Below are 6,000 nucleotides of genomic sequence, written 5' to 3' on the forward strand. Positions count from 1 at the left end.
GTCCTTTAGTAAAGTGAAACTGCAGATATGCAAAATAATTTAAGTAAAAAAGCTGCCCCTTAACTCCTTAAGGACCAAGGCCATTTTTCTATTTCTTTCCCTTAAGGACCAGGGCTATTTTTACATTTCTGCGGTGTTTGTGTTTAGCTGTAATTTTCCTCTTACTCATTTACTGTACCCACACATATTATATACTGTTTTTCTCGCCACTAAATGGACTTTATAAAGATACCATTATTTTCATCATATCTTATAATTTACTATTAAAAATATTAAAAAATATGAGGAAAAAATGGAAAAAACACACTTTTTCTAACTTTGACCCCCAAAATCAGTTACATATCTAGAACCACCAAAAAACAACCATGCTAAATAGTTTCTACATTTCGTCCTGAGTTTAGAAATACCCAATGTTTACATGTTCTTTGCTTTTTTTGCAAGTTATAGGGCCATAAATACAAGTAGCACTTTGCTATTTCAAAACCACTTTTTTTTTTTCTTCAAAATAAGCGCTAGTTACATTGGAACCCTGATATCTGTCAGGAATACCTGAATATCCATTGACATGTATATATTTTTTTATAGAAGACATTCCAAAGTATTGATCTAGGCCCATTTTGGTATATTTCATGCCACCATTTCACCGCCAAATGCGATCAAATAAAAAAAATTGTTAACTTTTTCACAATTTTTTGACAAACTTTAGGTTTCTCACAGAAATTATTTACAAACAACTTGTGCAATTATGGCATAAATGGTTGTAAATGCTTCTCTGGGATCCCCTTTGTTCAGAAATAGCAGATATATATGGCTTTGGCGTTGCTTTTTGGTAATTAGAAGGCTGCTAAATTCCAATGCGCACCACACGTGTTTTATGCCCAGCAGTGAAGGGGTTAATTAGGGAGCATGTAGGGAGCTTGTAGAGTTAATTTTAGCTTTAGTGTAGTGTAGTAAACAACCCAAAGTATTGATCTAGGCCCATTTTGATATATTTAATGCCACCATTTCACCGCCAAATACGATCAAATTTAAAAAAAAAAGTAATTTTTTCGCAATTTTAGGTTTCTCATTGAAATTATTTACAAACAGCTTGTGCAATTATGGCACAAATGGTTGTAAATGCTTCTCTGGGATCCCCTTTGTTCAGAAATAGCAGAAATATATGGCTTTGGCAATGCTTTTTGGTAATTAGAAGGCTGCTAAATGCCACTGCACATCACACGTGTATTATGTCTAGCAGTGAAGGGGTTAATTAGGGATCTTGTAGGGAGCTTGCAGAGTTAATTTCAGCTTTAGTTTAGAGATCAGCCTCCCACCTAACACATCAGACCCCCTGATCCCTCCCAAACAGCTCTCTTCCCTCCCCCACCCCACAATTGTCCCCGCCATCTTAAGTACTGGCAGAAAGTCTGCCAGTACTAAAATAAAAGGTATCTTTCATTTTTATTTTATTTATTTTTTTAGCATATTTACATATGCTGCCGTGTAGGATCCCCCTTAGCCCCAAACCTCCCTGATCCCCCCCAAACAGCTCTCTAATCCTCCCACTGTCTGCCAGTACCCAGTTTACAAAAAAAATAAATATTTTTTTATTTTTTCCCCCACTTTTCTGTAGCGTAGCTTCCCCCCCAAGACTAAACCCCCACCCCCTCCCAGATCACTTAGATTATATTGTTTAAAGTTTTTATTCCCCAAACAATTTTATTCCCCAAACAAACTCTGTTCCATAGTGTAATGGTTCCCACCCGCTCTCTCCCTGTGCACGCGCCCGCCCCCTCCCCCGTGCACATGCGCGCGTCCGTGCGTGCCCCCCAGCGATCCCACCCACCTCTGCACTCAGCAATACATTGATGGCCGCCCACCCACCTCCCACGTCGGCTCCCACCCACCAACAATTGCGGCCATCGATGTCCAGTGCAGAGAGGGCCACAGAGTGCTTCTCTCTGCATCGGATGGGGAAAAATGTTATTGCAGTGATGCCTCGATATCGAGGCATCAGTGCAATAACCGGAAAGCGCCTGGAAGTGATCAGGATCGCTTCCAGCCGCTTTGAACCCCAACGTCGTACAGGTTACGTCGCTGGTCTTTAAAGACCAGTTTGTGCAAGACGTACCCTGTACGACGCGTGTCGTTAAGGGGTTAAAGTGAGCAGCTCTTGAAATATATTGTGCTTCTGTGCTTGAGGTTAAACAATACACCATACAGGTGGAATCTTGAATTGATTTGCTCACTGATTGCTGTGGGGGTCCAGTTACCACTTGGAGGGCTTGTGGCTCTTGGTCCGGTCAGCATCAAGTTAAATACCTTTTATCTGCTTTTATATCATTGGAATCCTGTAAGTGTTATTTTATCTGTGTGTCAAAAGTATCTATGTTAAATAAACCCACTTGAATCCGGATGCGCTCTTTGTTTTCTTTTCTATGACATTCTGTGCTGCCTGTGTAAGAAAACTAGAATAAAGCACTTACTGTGGTGCCACTAAAGGAAAACAGAGCTATAAACCTACATCAAACTGATATCTATGTTGCTCTGTATGTAGAGAGCTTCTGAAGAACTAAAAACTCATGAAAAGAGGATCATGAGTTAGCTACAGGCAAGGCTTGGAAAAAAATGAGGTGAAAGGAAAACAATATTCACAGTGCCCTCTGCTGACTCATAGAATTAATAAAAATTAGATGAACTGTTAGTCAACTTAAAGGGACATTATACACTCATTTTTTCCTTGCATAAATGTTTTGTAGATGATCTATTTATATAGCCCATAAATTATTATTTTTTAAATGTATAGTTTTGCTTATTTTTAAATAACATTGCTCTGATTTTCAGACTCCTAACCAAGCCCCAAAGCTTTATGAGAATACCCTTAGCTATCTTCTCCAGCTTGCTCCTGTTTGTGTAAAGGGTCTTTTCATATGCAAAAGAAGGGGGAGTGTCTTATTTCCCTCTTGCAGTGGGGTTTCCAGCTACCTTTTCAACAAAACTAAACTGAGAGTTTCTAAATAAGTTTTTAAACAGTTTTATACTAGATTTTATATCAGTATCTGTGCATCTTATTCTTTATAGTAGGTCTATTACATAGAGTTATATGAAAATGAGTGTATACTGTCCCTTTAACAGCTCAGATGCAAGTAAATGTTGACACTTATCAAAGCTTATATAGGTGACTGATGGTGTATAATGTTTAGAGAACTGATAAAGCAATGTTAAAAAAAAAAAATTATGCTTACCTGATAATTTATTTTCTTCTGACGGGAAGAGTCCACAGCTGCATTCATTACTTTTGGGAATACAGAAGCTAGCCACCAGGGGGAGGCAAATTAACCCTAGCCAAAGGCTTAAATGCCTCCTCCACTTCCCTCATCCTCTAGTCAGTCTGCCAAGGGAACAAAGAACAGTAGGAGAAATATTAGGGTGAAAAAAGGTGCCAGAAGAACAAAAAATTACTGCCACCTCATAGACAAAACACGGGCGGGAGCTGTGGACTCTTCCCTTCAGAAGAAAAGAAAATTATCAGGTAAGCATAATTTATGTTTTTCTTCTTACGGGAAGAGTCCTCAGCTGCATTCATTACTTTTGGGACATCAATACTCAAGCTAGAGGACAATGAATACAAACAACGGGTGGGTACAAAAAGCGGCCCCTTCGAAAGGCACCACAGCCTGAAATTACCCGACACCCTATAAAAATATTAGACAACACGGGTAAAAACCTGAAGCCCAGGTAACTGCACATTAGTTACACCAGCAAAGCCGAGCAAGAGACCTCTCAATCCCAGAGTCAGTCAAGGACAAACAGCCTCTGAGGAGTCAGCCATGCAGCTCTCGACTCCCAGAGTACCCGGCTGAAAGACAAGGACTGCCACCTGGCCCCAAAAGGAAGAACAGATTCCCAGAAGAATCCAAAGGATCATTCCACACGGCTCAACAAACATAGAACATCCCACGGTCGTCTTACAATAGTAGCGTCCAGGGAGACGAACTCCCTAGAAACACAAAGACCTGATAAAAAAGAAATCCATACTCAGGGAAACACGTCCAAAAGAGGACTCATGGGACACCCTCATATCCCTGACACAGTACCATACCGTAAGGTACTCCAGAAAACATGAGTTCCCTGTTACCTCGTATCAGATCGAAACTTGCAGTCTAGGCAAGCATAGACAACAGAAATAGGATAACTATCCCCGCAGATAACTAAGAGCTCCCCAAGAGAATACCAAACCGTCTGAACAGGAACTCTCAATGACCAGCTTCCAGGTAGGAAGCCGACTCAGCCATCGTGGAACCCAACCACCGAAAAGCTTTTTTAAAGCCTGCTAGCACACATTCAAGGTGGAAATAGTTGTAGCTGGTTTCAAACAGCAAACCTTCCGAATACCGGGCTCCAAGGAGCGTCCCCTCCCAGCACCATACGCCAGTAGAAAAGAGGAGGACAGCAAAAGTCCTCCCACCAAAGGGGAGGACAGACGCTAAAAGAAAACGGTCAACACAGCATAGATCAACCGATCCCCTCCTGGATGATGGTCCCAGCCCAAAGGCTAGTCAAAGACCAAAGGCAAGAGTCCCAGACCTCTGGAAGAAAAGGATGGATCTACAAGGAGAAAACCCCCAAATAGAACTCTGACCTCTACTACAAACAGCATGCTACCGTAAATCAGGACAGACTTTACTGCTGTCTTCCCTAAATTTGGAACACTTCTTAAAGTAAAAGGGTTCTCAGACCCCCAGCATCTAAATATCAGAATACAACATTTAACAGGACCCCAATCAGGGTTCAAACCCCCAGCCTCCTGCTGCAGGAACGGTGGAACCAGTTACTACTCCACTTCTCCCTTTCCAGGATTCTGAAAATGCCAGAAGGGAAACAAAAACCTTACAAGGCAAGAAAACAAGGACCCACAGGTCACCACAGATACTAAGGTAACTCCGAACCAGGAGAACCCATCCCCCACTCTAGGAGAGAAAGGCACTAAAGCAACAGTATCCACCCAACCATAGAGGCGAGATTCCTCAACCATATCGCCAACCCAATTGAAAGACACCTGGAGTCTACAAGGAACATCAAATGCACCATAAGATCAGTAGGGATCCGTCAGAGAGACCTAGAATCTAAGCCACAGACAGATAGGCATCTCCCATGAGAAACAGAGCCCAGCCCCCCTCAAAGAGGCATGCGGGACCACAAACACCTAAGGTGAGACCGAACCGTCCACACCCAATCCAGGGAAAGACATGGTACTAGGCCAGAGTCCTCAAAAAATGAAATCAATCGAATGATCTAACTTCCTGAGGAACCCTAAGCTGCTTCCTATGATTAGGAGTGCACCATCTAAAGTCCGTAGACTTGGCGATCTAGTAACAGCATCAAACCCAAGAGTCCTGAACAGTTTAAGAATTCGGCAATCGGTGCTCCTGGATCGCAAGGAAAAATCTCATAGAAGGTAACAACCAACACCCGAAGGTGAATGTGAACCCCGGACCTTGCTTGCCATCCCAGAGAGATAGACGTAAGCACCCTCCACAAAGCCCCTAACAGAGCTCCGAGGATAAATGGTCAACTACCTGACCCCAGGAGGGCAACCATTTGAAACCAAACTCAGCTCTTCACTATTAAGCCCCAAGGCTAGCTTTGCAACGAGGACGCAGATAATCCCCGAATGTCGAAGACCATGGTCAGACCAAGGGTAATATATGGAAGCGACAACAGCCAGATATCCCTGCAGAATCGATCTTCCAAAAACTGGAAGCCTCACAGCTCCCCACAAAAGGCAGGGAAACCCTGCACTCCACCTCTTAGAGTAACGCAACTCTGAGCAAAGAAAGAAGGACATGCGCCCGCTTCCAGACCAGATGTTTATTAGGCTAAAGAGTCAGCATCCGGAAAAACCTCAAGTGAAGACGCAAATCGTTCACCATTCAGAACACTAGACCACATAGGTCACTCACATCTCCCAACTCGGCCACAAAAAGTCGACCTTAGATCGGCCCACACATCCCTCCA

The 6,000-nt window shown here is 42.7% G+C and overlaps 1 protein-coding gene across 1 annotated transcript in view; it reads right to left on the reverse strand.

Annotated features, from left to right (window-relative positions):
- Nucleotides 1-6,000, reverse strand: part of TMEM241 (transmembrane protein 241) — a 461,780-nt gene that overhangs the window by 202,746 nt on the left and 253,034 nt on the right. The window lies entirely within an intron of this gene.

Source organism: Bombina bombina, chromosome 5 (assembly GCF_027579735.1).
Source record: "Bombina bombina isolate aBomBom1 chromosome 5, aBomBom1.pri, whole genome shotgun sequence".
Classification (NCBI taxonomy): domain Eukaryota; kingdom Metazoa; phylum Chordata; class Amphibia; order Anura; family Bombinatoridae; genus Bombina; species Bombina bombina.